Source organism: Schistocerca nitens, chromosome 5, assembly GCF_023898315.1.
Source record: "Schistocerca nitens isolate TAMUIC-IGC-003100 chromosome 5, iqSchNite1.1, whole genome shotgun sequence".
Taxonomy (NCBI): Eukaryota; Metazoa; Arthropoda; class Insecta; order Orthoptera; family Acrididae; genus Schistocerca; species Schistocerca nitens.
Genome location: NC_064618.1, coordinates 752,069,914 through 752,086,523, shown reverse-complemented (window position 1 = coordinate 752,086,523; position 16,610 = coordinate 752,069,914).

The following is a 16,610-nucleotide window of genomic DNA, read 5'->3' as shown; positions in this document are numbered from 1 at the left end:
CTTCAGAGTACTCCAGTGTACTCCAGTCAGTATTGTCAAAATCCTCGTCTAAATAAAGAATTGCTACAAACGTAGGTTTTCCCTTCTTCAATCTGTCTTCTGTGGTAAGTCGAAGTTCGGCATTGCTTCGCATGCTCCTACATTTCTCCAGAACCCAGTCAGTTCTTCCTCGAAGTCGCCATGTACCAGTTTTAACATGCTTCTGCATGTACGAGTATTTCACTATAGTATATTGCAGCTATGACTTATCGAACTGATAGACGATATTTCAGCCTGTCAGCACTTGCCTTCTTTGTAACTGAATTTATTATATCATTCTTGAAGTTTTGTCTTTCTCATACCCCTTTTTCATTGGTTGAAACAGTTTCATCATGGCCAGGTATCTTAAGGATGTCAATAATTTTGAGGAAATGTCGTCTAATCCAGGAGCCTTGTTTCAAATTATATCTTGCAGAGTTTTTTTTTTCAAATTCTTCTGACAGTGTCGAATGAAGTCGGGTGCTGCTGCGGGAATTAGATTAGGAAATGAGACGCTTAAAGTAGTAAATGAGCTTTGCTATTTGGGGAACAAAATAACTGATGATGGTAGAAGTAGAGAGGATATAAAATGTAGACTGGCAATGGCAAGGAAAGCCTGTCTGAAGAAGAGAAATTTGTTAACTTCCAGTATAGTTTTAAGTGTCAGGAAGTCGTTTGTGAAAGTATTTGTATGGAGTGTAGCCATGTATGGAAGTGAAACGTGGACGATAAATAGTTTAGACAAGAAGAGAATAGAAGCTTTCGAAATGTGGTGCTACAGAAGAATGCTGGAGATTAGATGGGTAGATCACGTAGCTAATGAGGAGGTATTGAATAGAAATGGAGAGAAATTTGTGGCACAACTTGACTAGAAGAAGGGATCGGTTGGTAGGACATATTCTGAGGCATCAAGGGATCACCAATTTAGTACTGGAGGGGAGCGTGGAGGGTAAAAATAGTAGAGGGAGACCAAGAGATGAATACACTAAACAGATTCAGAAGAATGTAGGTTGCAGTAGGTACTGGGAGATGAAGAAGCTTGCACGGAATAGAGTAGCATGGAGAGCTGCATCAAACCAGTCTCTGGCGGAAGACCACACACACTCACACACACACACACACACACACACACACACTGGCAGTGTCATATCTCCCTCATCACCTATTTCCTCTTCTCTTTTTATAACATTGTCTGGAAGTTCAGTTCCCTTGTATTGTTCTTCTGTATGTATTCACTCAATATTTTATTTCTGCTGTTAACATCACATTTCCTTATTTCCTTTTTTAATGTTACGCCACTCCAAAATGTAAATAATACTCGTGAAACGTGCTGTAACGTAGAGTGTGAACAAGACCGTATGGGAGAGGTATGTTAGAAACAGTGCAATAATTTCTTACGAATTAAAACTCAAAAACATTAATCATCAAACATACTAATGACAATTCTTTACAATATAGCAGGTAGTTACTACCTGTAATATTTTTAACTGAGAGTACAAAGCTTCTGAAATATTTGTATGTAATTTTTTTTTGTCAGAAATAAATATTGTGGAATTCGAATCAAGAACAACTGTCAACACGAGTAACTTAGAAGTATATATCCTCGGTGTAAGATAGCAGCTTAAAACACGTAATAAAGGTAAGGCCGCCGGCCCTAAGTGTGTAACAGTCAAGTTCGTTTAAGAGTATTTTGATACAGTAGCTTCATACTGTGCAATCATATACAAACACACGCTCGTTGAAAGATCCGTACACAATATCCTTCGAAAGAACAGACACCACGCAGATCCCGCAGTTTTGAAGCTATGCATGTAAATGGAAGGGAGACCACTTTTTTCTGCTGTAGCAGGACATTAAGCCACCATACACCATGCAGTCATAAAATTTCCAAGCCTGGGTAGGCAGTGGATCCAATTTCTTCATTGCGAATGCTCTAAATACGTCCGACCTCTTGTACGAATCTCTGAGCAGCGAACAGAAGTATAATGAAGAGGGACTGCGCATAGGTGGCGCTAGGTGGGAGTATGAATCGGCGGTGAGGTGTACTGAGACAGTTCGTGCAGCTGCGATAACGCTGTGTCCTGCATGACGCAGTGGTTACCGCACCTGCCTAGTAAGTAAGAGATCCTGGATTCGGATCAAGGTCCGCAACACATTTTCGCTTGGCGCCGCTGATTCCGCTTAATGTCACACTGCAGCTGACAGCAGGTACCTCCCTTCGATTTACATAAAGGAAATAGGAGTAATCTGTTGCATTATGGACCCGTATCACTACTGTCGATTTGCAGCAGGAGTTTGCAACACATGTGTTCAGATAACACAAACTATAGAAACGGCGACATGGTCGCGAATGGAACAGTGACCAAAGAATGTAGAATAATTGAAAGGATGAGCCAGACAATAGGGGATTTTACTTTATTATTATTATTATTATTATTATTTTTTTTTTTTGGTCATCAGTGTACTGACTGGTTTGATGCGGCCCGCCACGAATTCCTTTCCTGTGCTAACCTCTTCATCTCAGAGTAGCACTTGCAACCTACGTCCTCAATTATTTGCTTGACGTATTCCAATCTCTGTCTTCCTCTACAGTTTTTGCCCTCTACGGCTCCCTCTAGTACCATGGAAGTCATTCCCTCGTGTCTTAGCAGATGTCCTATCATCCTGTCCCTTCTCCTTATCAGTGTTTTCCACATATTCCTTTCCTCTCCGTTTCTGCGTAGAACCTCCTCATTCCTTACCTTATCAGTCCACCTAATTTTCAACATTCGTCTATAGCACCACATCTCAAATGCTTCGATTCTCTTCTGTTCCACAGTCCATGTTTCACTACCATACAATGCTGTACTCCAGACGTACATCCTCAGAAATTTCTTCCTGAAATTAAGGCCGGTATTTGATATTAGTAGACTTCTCTTGGTCAGAAATGCCTTTTTTGCATAGCGACTCTTCTTTTGATGTCCTCCTTCCTCCGTCCGTCGTTGGTTATTTCACTGCCTAGGTAGCAGAATTCCTTAACTTTATTAGCTTCGTGACCATCAATCCTGATGTTAAGTTTCTCGCTGTTCTCATTTCTACTACTTCTCATTACCTTCGTCTTTCTCAGATTTACTCTCAAACCATACTGTGTACTCATTAGACTGTTCATTCCGTTCAGCAGATCATTTAATTCTTCTTCACTTTCACTCAGGATAGCAATGTCATCAGCGAATCGTATCATTGATATCCTTTCACCTTGTATTTCTTTTATTTCCATCATTGCTTCCTCGATGTACAGATTGAAGAGTAGGGGCGGAAGGCTACAGCCTTGTCTTGCACCCTTCTTAATACGAGCACTTCGTTCTTGATCGTCCATTCTTATTATTCCCTCTTGGTTGTTGTGCATATTGTATATGACCCGTCTCTCCCTATAGCTTACCCCTACTTTTTTCAGAATCTCGAACAGCTTGCACCATTTTATATTGTCGAACGCTTTTTCCAGGTCGACAAATCCTATGAAAGTGTCTTGACTTTTCTTTAGCCTTGCTTCCATTATTAGCCGTAACGTCAGAATTGCCTCTCTCGTCCCTTTACTTCTCCTAAAGCCAAACTGATCGTCACATAGCGCATTCTCAATTTTCTTTTCCATTCTTCTGTATATTATTCTTGTAAGCAGCTTCGATGCATGAGCTGTTAAGCTGATTGTGCGATAATTCTTGCACTTGTCAGCTCTTGCCGCCTTCGGAATTGTGTGGATGATGCTTTTCCGAAAGTCAGATGGTATGTCGCCAGACTCATATATTCTACACACCAACGTGAATAGTCGTTTTGTTGCCACTTCCCCCAATGATTTTAGAAATTCTGATGGAATGTTATCTATCCCTTCTGCCTTATTTGACCGTAAGTCCTCCAAAGCTCTTTCAAATTCCGATTCTAATACTGGATTCCCTATCTCTTCTAATTCGACTCCTGTTTCTTCTTCTATCACATCAGACAAATCTTCACCCTCATAGAGGCTTTCAATGTATTCTTTCCACCTATCTGCTCTCTCCTCTGCATTTAACAGTGGAATTCCCGTTGCACTCTTAATGTTACCACCGTTACTTTTAATGTCACCAAAGTTTGTTTTGACTTTCCTGTATGCTGAGTCTGTCCTTCCGACAATCATATCTTTTTCGATGTCTTCACATTTTTCCTGCAGCCATTTCGTCTTAGCTTCCCTGCACTTCCTATTTATTTCCTTCCTCAGCGACATGTATTTCTGTATTCCTGATTTTCCCGGAACATGTTTGTACTTCCTCCTTTCATCAATCAACTGAAGTATTTCTTCTGTTACCCATGGTTTCTTCGCAGCTACCTTCTTTGTACCTATGTTTTCCTTCCCAACTTCTGTGATGGCCCTTTTTAGAGATGTCCATTCCTCTTCAACTGTACTGCCTACTGCGCTATTCCTTATTGCTGTATCTATAGCGTTAGAGAACTTCAAACGTATCTCGTCATTCCTCAGTACTTCCGTATCCCACTTCTTTGCGTATTGATTCTTCCTGACTAATGTCTTGAACTTCAGCCTACTATTCATCACTACTATATTGTGATCTGAATCTATATCTGCTCCTGGGTACGCCTTACAATCCAGTATCTGATTTCGGAATATCTGTCTGACCATGATGTAATCTAATTGAAATCTTCCCGTATCTCTCGGCCTTTTCCAAGTATACCTCCTCTTCTTGTGATTCTTGAACAGGATATTCGCTATTAGTAGCTGAAACTTGTTACAGAACTCAATTAGTCTTTCTCCTCTTTCATTCCTTGTCCCAAGCCCATATTCTCCCGTAACCTTTTCTTCTACTCCTTCCCCTACAACTGCATTCCAGTCGTCCATGACTATTAGATTTTCGTCCCCCTTTACATACTGCATTACCCTTTCAATATCCTCATACACTTTCTCTATGTGTTCATCTTCAGCTTGCGACGTCGGCATGTATACCTGAACTATCGTTGTCGGTGTTGGTCTGCTGTCGATTCTGATTAGAACAACCCGGTCACTGAACTGTTCACAGTAACACACCCTCTGCCCTACCTTCCTATTCATAACGAATCCTACACCTGTTATACCATTTTCTGCTGCTGGTGATATTACCCAATACTCACCTGACCAGAAATCCTTCTCTTCCTTCCACTCCACTTGACTGACCCCTACTATATCTAGATTGGTCTTTTGCATTTCCCTTTTCAGATTTTCTAGTTTCCCTACCACGTTCAAGCTTCTGATATTCCACGCCCCGACTCGTAGAACGTTATCCGTTCGATGATTATTCAATCTTTTTCTCATGGTAACCTCCCCCTTGGCAGTCCCCTTCCGGAGATCCGAATGGGGGACTATTCCGGAATCTTTTGCCAATGGAGAGATCATCATGACGCTTCTTCAATTACAGGCCACATGTCCTGTGGATACACGTTACGTTACTTTATTATATGGGCTTTGAAACGGTAGCTTCATTTTTCTTGTTACTGCCAAGCCTTGGCCAACAGCATCGGCTGCCTGTAAATTTTCTCGTCCCACAGTCTAGCAACAGGAAGTCAGCGCCAAGGCAGGCAATCATGATCATGCGCCTCCCTCGTGAGCTGACGAAGTAAGGCCGTCCCAAGCGTCGCTGTCCAAGCCACGCTCTGGCAAGTTCCATTGACGCCCTAGTGAGATGCTCGGTCCTGACCAATCAGGGCGGAGGAAGCCGCGTGGCCGTGCTGGAAGTACTCGGCCGCTCGCCACCGGGCCTGCTCTCTTGGACGCGCACCCTATAGCAGTGAACATCTTCCGCTTCTCCCGGTGCTGCAGCGCCGTGGACTTAGTTTTCGCAGCCGGCATGCTGCCCGAACTTACCCGACTGGCAGACACCAACTTCCGTTACCTTTGCAAACTATGTTTCGCCAAACTCTATGCACTGGCTCACCCTCACTAGGCTTGGCCATGTGACCCCTTTTTAACATGCTTTCGCCAATATATGGCCTTTGTCTAAATATTTTCCTGATGACTTAGTTACGCCATCACATTCCCATCTGCCCATCCTGTTTATAAAACAGATCTGAAGATGGTCACTGCTGACCGAAACCGGTAGTCTGAAGACCTACAAGTTTGTGACAATAGACATGAAATAAAGGAAATTTATTATGAATTACGTCGAAGAAAACGGTTCATTAACAAAAGCTAACACTTTGTTCTTATGAAAGGCAACTAGCTCATCATTTCCACGATCTAATGGGTGCTATTGACAAGGGATGTCAAATTGATTCCATATTTTTTGATTCCCAGAAGGCTTGTGACACCGTTTATCACAAGAGACTTCTAATCAAATTGCGTGCCTATGAAGTATCGCCTCTGTTGCGTGATTGGATTCGTGACTTCCTGTCAGAAGGTCACAATTCGTAATAACTGACGGAATGTCATAGAGTAAAACAGAAATTATGTCTGGTGTTCCACAAGGAACTGTTATAGGCCCTATGCTGTTGGTGATCTACATAAACAAGGTAGTTTACAATCTGAGTGGCCCTCTCAGAGCGGTTGCAGATGACGCTGTCCATCTAAGTGCTTGGGTGATCTATGTAACTGACTCCCATGAAGGCGGCCCAGTTTCGATTTCCAAACGGGTTGGAGATTTGATCCGCGCAGGGGCAGGGTGTTGTGTTCTCCTCCTCAGCATCTGATCATCACCGTCACGAAAGTCGGCGAAGTAGTGTCAAATAAATGCACTAGATGGCCGAGCAACCCCAGATGGAATCTCCCGACCAATAACGACATACTATCATTTCATTTCATTGCATATGATGCTGTCATTTGTCGTCTTATAAAGTCATCAGATGATCGAAAAGTATTTCCAGAAGATTTAGACAAGATATCCGTGAGGTGCAAAACGTGGCAGTTGACTCTAAATAATAAAATATGTGAAGACAGCCTCAGGCGTAAATAAATCTGCTAAATTACGGTTACATGACAAATCACACCACTATAAAGGCTGTAAACTCAACTAAATTCTTAAGAATTAAAATTACACATACCTTAAGTTGGAACGATCACATAGGTAATGTTTTCTGACATTTATTGGAAGATCTCTGAAAATGTGACAGATTTATTAAAGAGACTGACCACACTACGTTTGTCCGTCCTCTTCTGGAGTATTGCTGCACGGTGAAGTATCTGCACCAGGTAGGACGGATGGAGGACATCGAAAAAGTTCAAAGAGGGGCTCGTTTTGTATTATCACGAGATAAGGGAGAGGGTGCCCCTTATGTTATACACGAATTAGGACAGTAATCATTAAAACAAAAGCGTTTCTCAATGCGGCAGGACCTTCACATAAAATTTTAGTCATCACTCAGAGTGTGAAAATATTTTGTCTGCTCCCACTAGCATACGGAGATATGATGATCAGGCTCGCACGGAAAGAGATAAGTGTTCCTTTGTCTATCGCGCTGTTGGAAAGTGGAACGGTAGAGAAGTAGCGTGAAACTGGTTTGATGGACCCTCTCGCAGGCACCTGATTGTGAATTTCAGAGTAAACATGTAGATTTAGATACAGAAGCAGATGTATGTGTCAGGCAGATTGCTTTCACTTACTAGTAAATACATTCTATACTCAAATTTCAGTAGATTTTCACATTAGTTGATAACATTAGGAAAACACATCGCTACTTTGAGCTTTAGAAACTTGAACCATATGGCATTTTCTGTTGCGAGGAGGATAGCGGCGAAATAGTCCTGAGTTTTCATATCCATTACACATTATGGCATTCTTCAAACGGTCGCTGAACCGGTACATCAATCTGTTTGCGACAGTCTTTTTTTCCCAGGCTGGTGCGGAGTAATGTCAGCCCCTCCCCCATCACCGGACACGTTAATCAAAGTAAATTTGGTAAGTGAATTACATTTATTACTCCCACGCGGATGTTGTAGAATAATAGCACATCGTAGTGCTTTACTTTCATTGTTATAATAATTTAGAACATCATAGGCTTCTCTATACTTAATTCCAGATGTTCTCTGGATTTATAACACTGTTTTAGGTTCAGAGCGTCTCAGAAATAGTTACCTAACTTATAACCAAAGAAAGACTTTCAGCGGAATATGCACTGGGCAAAAGGTCACCAAAAATTCACAAAACATTTTAAGTTGAAATCTGAGTAACGTCTGCATGAGAGTTTACTGCAAGCGGGTGCGCTGGCTGACATGCGTGATATCCAGGGTTAGTATTTTCAGGCACACATCCTTATTTCTTAGGGTAAATAAGAAGTCTTCAGAAACATACCACAGTGTGAAATCTTGCCTAGAGTTGCGAAATGAAGCATTTCTTCATGCCCCTTTTCCCCTTTTTAGGGATCTTCAACACTTTTTCCCTTTTAGATTATACTGTAGCTTTTCAGTGACCTTTTTGAGCCCATGTAATTACCTACACAGGAAATGACTTAGAGTTTAATTCTATTTGTACGCAGTTTCGAATATAAATTACTTAACTTACAGTTAACATCTCCTCAGCCTGCAGTGAACATGCGAATAGTAAACCTACCTCTTTCAGTAAATGCAGGACTGAAAGCCCAGATTCAGCAACAAGAAAGTGGGTGTACGAAAAATCCTTTTTTTCACATTTTTGCTATAAATAGCCGGCAACAATGCCGTCCTTTTCAGATCACTAGAATCGGTAGCCAGCTGTTCGTGAACGTAAATTTGTTACTCAACGAGTATATGACTAGATTTTATCATGCCAGAGGTGACAGTGCCCAGTTTTTTGTTTTGGCTCAGCAATTCAAACAAGTTACCACAAAACTTATGGAACTATTACGCAATGTACTGTTTCTAACTCAGGAATTTTATTAGGTGAGGAACAGGAGCGAGATCGCACTAGACATTTCCAGGGCTAAGCATCAACAGAACAAGGCTCTTCAAACAAACAAATCACGACAGCCACTATTACAAAACGGATTTGGACATTGTTCTTAAAAAAGCTAAAATTTGAATGAATTCAACATTGGTTTGCGGACACTTCGTACACAACCAGGAATTCCACTCGATAAAGTATATTATACCCCCTTCAAGGGGTTTCTTAAAAAATACCTCGTAGTTGTTGTTGTGGTCTTCAGTCCAGAGAGTGGTTTGATGCAGCTCTCCTTGCTACTCTATCCTGTGCAAGGTTCTTCATTTTCCAGTACTTACTGCAACCTACATCCTTCTGAATCTGCTTAGTGTATTCACCTCTTGGTCTTCCTCTACGATTTTTACCCTCCATGCTGCTCTTCAATACTAAATTTATGATACCTTGATGCCTCAGAACATGTCCTACCAACCAGTCCCTTCTTCTAGTCAAGTTGTGACACAAATTCCTTTACCCCCCCCCCCCCCCCCGCAATTCTTTTCAGTATCTCCTCATTAGTAACGTGATCTACCCATCTTATCTTCAGCATTCTTCCGTAGCACCACATTTCGAAAGCTTCTCTTCCCCTCTTGTCTAAAGTGTTTATCATCCATGTTTCACTTCCATACGTGGCTACACTCCATACAAATACTTTCAGAAAAGACTTCCTGGCACTTAAATCTATACTCAATGTTAATTTCTCTTCTTCAGAAACGCTTTCCTTGCCATTGACAGTCTACATTTTATATCCCCTCTACTTTGAGCATCATCAGTTACTTTGCTCCCCGAGTAGCAAAACAAGTGACTCATTTCCTAATTCCCTCGGCATCATCAGATTTAATTGGACTACATTACATTATCCTCGTTTTGCTTTTGTTGATGTTCATCATATATCCTCCTTTCAAGACACTGTTCATTCCGTTCAACTGCTCTTCCAGGTCCTTCGCTGTCACTGATAGAATTACAATGTCATCGGCAAACCTCAAAGTTTTTATTTCTCACTCCATGGATTTTAATTCCTACTCCAAATTTTTCTTACCTTACCTGTACCTTAAGATCTCAATACCCGATGTGAGTACTTTAGAAATAAATACATGAAGTGTGTTTACCAGAAAACCGTACAAAAAATCAAGGAGAATGTGTGATATCGTCTGAAGGTCATGGTGCCACACCAATGTCGGTAACGTGCACCGGTAACGCAGACATTAGCGATGTTTTGCTGTAATCTGCAACAACGAATGGGAGACGCTTCTGAAGACACGTCCCCTCTCTCGGCACTGCAGCGCCATCGCACGGAGGCTGACATAACGCCAAGCATGGGCTCGCTCTGCTCCAGTTCGTGACCTGCGATGAAATGAGGCCCACGAGAAAGAAATGCCACGGCGCGTACATCACAGCAGGCGACACTGCAGGTCTTACGAGTGCCAGCAGCAACCTCTGGCGGTGTCTGAGTATTTCAGATGAGTTAATAATTCCTGACTGCTTGGTTAAATGCATGTATGTTCTCGATAACACACGAGAAATTAAAGACCTTTAATTGGTATCTTTTCAATTACATACTGACTGTGCCCCAGGGCTCTGTTCTCTCCCCTCTCCTCTACCTCCTATACACGTCAGATATGCCCCAACCACCACCCTCCCGTGCACCTCTTGCAATATACTGATGACTCCGCATTCCTCGCCCTCGCTCCTACCGTCCAACGGTCCCAACGCCTTCTCCAGAATCACATTGACCTTTTTGCTGCATGGTGTAACCAGTGGCTCCTGAAAATCAATCCTTCCAAGATCCAGGCAATCATTGTAGGTCATATCACTCGCTCCTTCCGGCTCCTGGATTTCTCCCTTACTGTCTGCGCCCGTCCTGTCCGCCTCACCCCCACCCTCACCTACCTTGGCCTCACCGTTGACCGTCACCTCACCTGGATCCCTCATCTCCGCTCCATCCAATCCAAAGCCCACAACTGCCTCCAACTCCTCAAACTCCTCTCTGGCCAGACATGGGGGTTGCACTCCTCTACCATCCTTCACACCTACAAATCCTTAATCCATCCCATCCTCTGTTATGGCAGTCCTGCCTGGATATCTGCCCCCCCCCCCCCCAAATTCTATAAGTCCCTCCAGATCCTTCAGCGTCATGCACTCCGCCTCGCCTTCCGTATACGCCTCTCGTCCCCCACGTGGATCCTCTATGATCTCATTCCTTTCCCCCATCTGCTCCTATTCCTCGAACATATCTGCATCCTCCTGCCGCCTTGAACCCCCTCACACCCTGGCTGCTCCTCTCCTCTCCCATCCCCACCCCCTGCCACGTCTTCAGTTTTGTGTCCCCCCTACCCTCCATTACACCCTACATCTTCTTTCCCAAGGTGGCTTACATCAACTCCCCCTCCCGGATGATGCCCTCTCTCCATCCATTTATCCCTCCTATCAACTCTGATCCTCACTCCCCGTCCTTTCCTCTGTTTCCCAGGCTCCCTCTCCCCTGTTCCATCTTTCTTCCCCACCTCCCCTCTCTTTGCCCCCTTCTCTCCCCCGAGTCCTTTTACATTTCCCTCCTCTGTCTCCTCTCATTCCCTCTCGCGTCTACCCTTCTCCCCCTTTATTAGTCCTCTCCCTCCTTGGTTCTCCCCCCTTTTTTCGTTTTTTTTCCTTCCTCCCTCCTTGTTCTTCCCCCTCCTCCAGGTCCCCCTCCCCCATCTGCCTTTGGCTCGGAAGTGTCATCTTTGTGCCGCCACTTTCGTGCAGTGTTCTACAGTGCGTGTTCTACAGTGCGTGTTTTACAGTGAGTGTTCCGTGTTGTGTTTTTTGGGAAGTGTTGTGAACGGCCATCATACCGTCGCTGGGTGTGCCTTTTATCTCTTGCGAACAGAAACCAGACTGTCGCTGTGTTTTTTTTTTAATTGTGGGTGTACTATGATACTTGTCAGATTCCTGTGTCTTTTATTAACGTTGCCAACCCATTTTGCTTTCTGTTTTAACTTTCCGCATTTTTCTGCCATTTTTCACTTGACATCACCGTTTTATCGCCTGTTTTTCTTGTTTCTTTTCTTCTTCCGTTCTTTAAAATAAAAGTCTGTAAGCTGTAGAGCAGCGTACTAAGCTGCTGCCAGCCCGCCCCCCTTCGGGGGGAATTGAAAATCAATAAAGGAAAAAAAAATTACATACTGACCTCACACAAACTCGATCCTCCTCACCCGCTTGTCTCACCCATCCTCTCCCGCCCCCGCCCACTGCCGCGCCTGTATTCCCACATCCCACCCGGTCTCCATCTCTCCACCCTCCTTACCCTCTCCCAAGGTGGCTTCCGCCAGCTCCCTCTCCCTGATGATGCCCTCCTCCCCTCCATCTACCCGTCCTACCACCTTTTATCCTCCCTCCCTCTTCCTGTGTTTGCTCCTTTGGGCACCCTCCCACCCTTCTCTCCCCTCCCTCCTCCATTTCTCCCCACTCCTCCCCCAGGCTTCCCCTTCCCTGTCCCTCCCCTCCTCCCCCCATCTCCTCAGCCATTGGCATCTTTGTTCTCCCCTCTCCCCTACCTCACCCTTCTTCCCCTCTTGGCAGGTCCCTGGACTCGCACACGCTCAGTGGACATTCGCGAGCCGGAGATCATCGCCATCAGTGTCTCGTGTCTGCCGACATGTTTAGTGTTCAGTGTTCACCGTCACACTCCATCGTTCACCTGTGCCATCGCCATCTTCAGTGTTAGTGCATCGTGACAACAGTTTGTAGTGTGGATTATCGTCGAGTGTGAACGGCTCCGTGTTTGTCTATATGTGTCTACTGTTTTATTACCCACCGTTGTCACATCTGTGTATTCTTTCTGTTGCTTATTTATCTACTCTACGGCTGAAGAGCGGCGTAACGTGCTGCTGACAGCCTGCCTGTTTGTACGGGTTTGAAAATAACAATAAAGGGAAAAAATTACATACTGATTCCCCATGGTCCCTGCCAGGAGCCGAAGATTCATGAAGCTATGCGGACAAGCCGACTGGTGTGACGTCACAAGTTCGTTGCAGGGCCCATATATCTCGTTGGCCACGGATGAAGCAGTCAACATCATCTAGGACATCAGGGCTACGCAAGTCTAAGATGAAACATTACTTTTGTAAATGTCGAACTCGATCATCAAGATAAGTGTTCGTAATTATGTACACCACGTGATGCCAATAAGATCCTCGGGCTTTCGATGACCATCTCCTGACGACGAAGGCGGAGATGGTCATCGAAAGCTCGAGTATTATATTCGAATTGATGCAGCTTGAAAACCGAGAACGTTTTATTTACCCACAGCTATGACTGGACGATTGCGGTTACGTCAGGCCTTACAGAAAGTGTCTGACTGAATTTATAGAGTCAATATAACTACATCTTTTGAACATTTTTCACTTAGCAAGGGAGAAAGTGAAGCCCACGTTGTTAAAAATCTATGAGCTACAGAAATCCTTTCCCAGTACAGTAATGAAATCAATAATGGACTTGGTTAAAATCTGTGGCCTAGTGGCATCGAATTAGAAAGAGTTTTTCTGGTGGTTATGGACCACGCTCCATACCTGGTTTCAGAAGATAACAAATTGAAATATCTGTTCTCTAAGTTGAAGCACATGACACGGTTGCTGATGCCCTTCACAGGGTCTGTGAATCCATGAGGAACGGGTACGACATCTCAAATCACTCCGTTCTTGCTCAGAACTAGATTCTACTGAAAACTCCGAGTCGCGTTGTTACGGATGGGTAAATAATTGGCCTTCTCCTTCCACTTTTCCTGATCATTATTCGCTGGGGGTCTTGAACTGAATGTAGTGCTATGTTGCACGAGAGTTTTGGCAGGATTAAACAGGGAAAACAATGGGAAACTTTACTTCCTTCTGGGAGCAGTTAGATAGCGTTGCCAAAGACATACATGAGTCTAGTCGTCAGAAGAATCCATATACTGAGGAATTTGTGACATCTGTAGGATTGCCATTCCGAGTGAATAAAGAGTATGCCCCATTGGTTTCTTTGGATGTTAAAAGAAGTTTTAGTATCTACAAAGAACATCTATCTCCTAACAGAAAGAGACATCTTTTAAAAAAAGAGGTGCTTCATATTTTGAAGTACAATAATTTCGTGTTTTTCGTGTTTTTCTTCTTCTGATAAGAAATGATATGAGATACTTTTTTGTAGCTCAATAAACTAGAACGGGAGAACCAGTATTCGTTGGATTAGTTGAGTAAATCAGCATCTTTCTGCCCCTTTTCCATCTTATTTTAACATTTTTAACCTTCTTTTTCCCATCTGAAATTTGCACCTAAAAAGCTTAACCTTTGTGATAACATTAGATAATGCTCTATGTAGATGAATATGTACACAGTGTGCCTCATATGCATTAGGACGTTTGTGTAAAATTCTAAAGTGCAATGCTATCTCGTGGCGAGTTGTGGATTTACGATCCCTGGCGTTTTACGATCCCTGAGGATCAATAACAGCCGCAAGGAAGATCAAAACTCTAGCATCACTGCAGCTGACGGCCGGCCGGAGTGGCCGAGCGGTTCTAGGCGCTACAGTCTGGAACCGCGCGACCGTTATGGGTGCAGGTTCGAATCCTGCCTCGGGCATGGATGTGTGTGATTTCCTTAGGTTAGTTAGGTTTAAGTAGTTCTATGTTCTAGGGGACTGCTGACCTCAGAAGTTAAGTCCCATAGTGCTCAGAGCCATTTGAACCAATAATTCACTGTCACAAACAAAAATTACTAATGCTTATCCATATTGGACTGTGTAATGCGCTCCTGTGGAGAAATATGAGTAAAACAGCTTTTCTTCTCCAAACTTTATTACCATCATGTGAAGTACACACAGAAAGTGTTACATGGGGGGATGTGAACGGAGTGATGAACAGCTCGGCTGAGAAGTGTTACGTCACACAACTCTCGAGTCGACGTGGGCGTCAGCGCTGCTTGAACTGCTCGCCGACCTGGTAGGCCACGCCCTCGTGGAGGACGGAGCTGCCCCCTGGGCCCTCAGCCGTGACGAAGCTGCCCTTCTGGAGGCCGGCCGGCCGGTAGGGGTAGACGTAGGGGTAGTAGACGGGCACGCCCTGGCCCTCCACCACCACCACGCCACGCTGCAGGGCGGCCGCCGGGTAGTACCACGGGTAGTACCACGGCCAGTAGCCGTAGGACTGCGGTCCCTCCAGGCCCACTGCCGCCGACGCCATCAGCACTGCCAGGAACACCTGCCAACAGTAGAACCCTATTCACACATGTTCTAGTGTCACTCAACTCGCTATGTACAGCTTGTGACGTACCAGGGAGGATCGGAAAGTAACGCACACTAATTTTTTTCTCCCTTGGTACTGTAGCTGGAATGTTGAAATTTCACGTCGATATAGTTAAAAGTTTACGCTACAGAATGTGTTTTGTTTTCATGTGTAGGAAAGTAGGTAAAAGATGTAGGTTCGTCTGTGACGTTGTTGTTTTGTTACCGACCAAATTTTTGGTAATAACATTACTATGCCTTGAAACTTCCTGGCAGATTAAGACTGTGCCGGACCGAGACTCGAACTCGGAACCTTTGTCTTTCGCGGGCAAGTGCTCTGCCAACTGAGCTACCCAAGCACGACTCTCGCCCCGTCCTCACAGCTTTACTTCTGCCAGTACCTCGTGTCTCCTACCTTCCAAACTTCACAGAAGCTCTCCTGCGAACCTTGCAGAGCTAGCACTCCTGAGAGAAAGGATATTGCGGAGACATGGCTTAGCCACAGCCTGGGGGATGTTTCTAGAATGAAATTTTCACTCTACAGCGGAGTGTGCCTCACTTTCCGATCATCCCTCACACAAGTTCAAAATCAGGACACATAAATCGACAATGACCATACTGGGAAGTGACGCATGATATTACTCTTGCAATATGCAACCATACATTCATGTGAATTTTCTGCCAACAGAACAGCTTTTGGTAACCGAAAATGGGAGAACTGATTTCACATTTCGTGTGGGGTCTCATGAGCCTGAAAAATTCGCTCAGGTGAAACTTGGGTTTCAGCATGACAAGGTACAGGAAGTCTTTAAATGACATCCCATTGCGGATCGAATCTTGCTGTAAAGATGGAAGGAAACAAACAGCTCAAATGAGGTGTTAATGATTAGTTTTCGTTTGTCATTGTGTGCATATTGCCTGAAACATAACTGCAGCACATCTAATTCTCTTCATCGGAAGTTATACTGATGTTAGCCACTACATCAGCATTAATCCACTTTCAGCCTTAGCCATAAATATATTTATCGTTTCACCTTGTAATACATTTAGAGTTGCTCAGTTATAAGACGAGAAGGCTAACGGATTTTCTTGATCAGTAGATAATATTCAGTCACGTTGCTTTACTTCTAGGAATCTGTACTTAAATCAAGAAACAGAACCCTTAATATTGTCTGTCTATCTATTCGCGCCGGCCGCTGTGACCGAGCGGTTCTAGGCGCTTCAGTGTGGAACCGCGCTGCTGCTATGGTCGCAGGTTCGAATCCTGCCTCGTGCATGGATCTGTGTGATGTCCTTGGGTTAGTTAGGTTTAAGTAGTTCTAAGTCTAGGGGACTGATGAACTCAGATGTTAAGTCCCATAGTGCTTAAAGCCATTTGAACCATTTTTTGTCTGTTTGCCCGATTGTTAAAAATTTTTCTCAGGAACGTGTGGCTGTATCAATTTGGGATTTGTCGCTTACTAAGGTCTAGGTTCACGT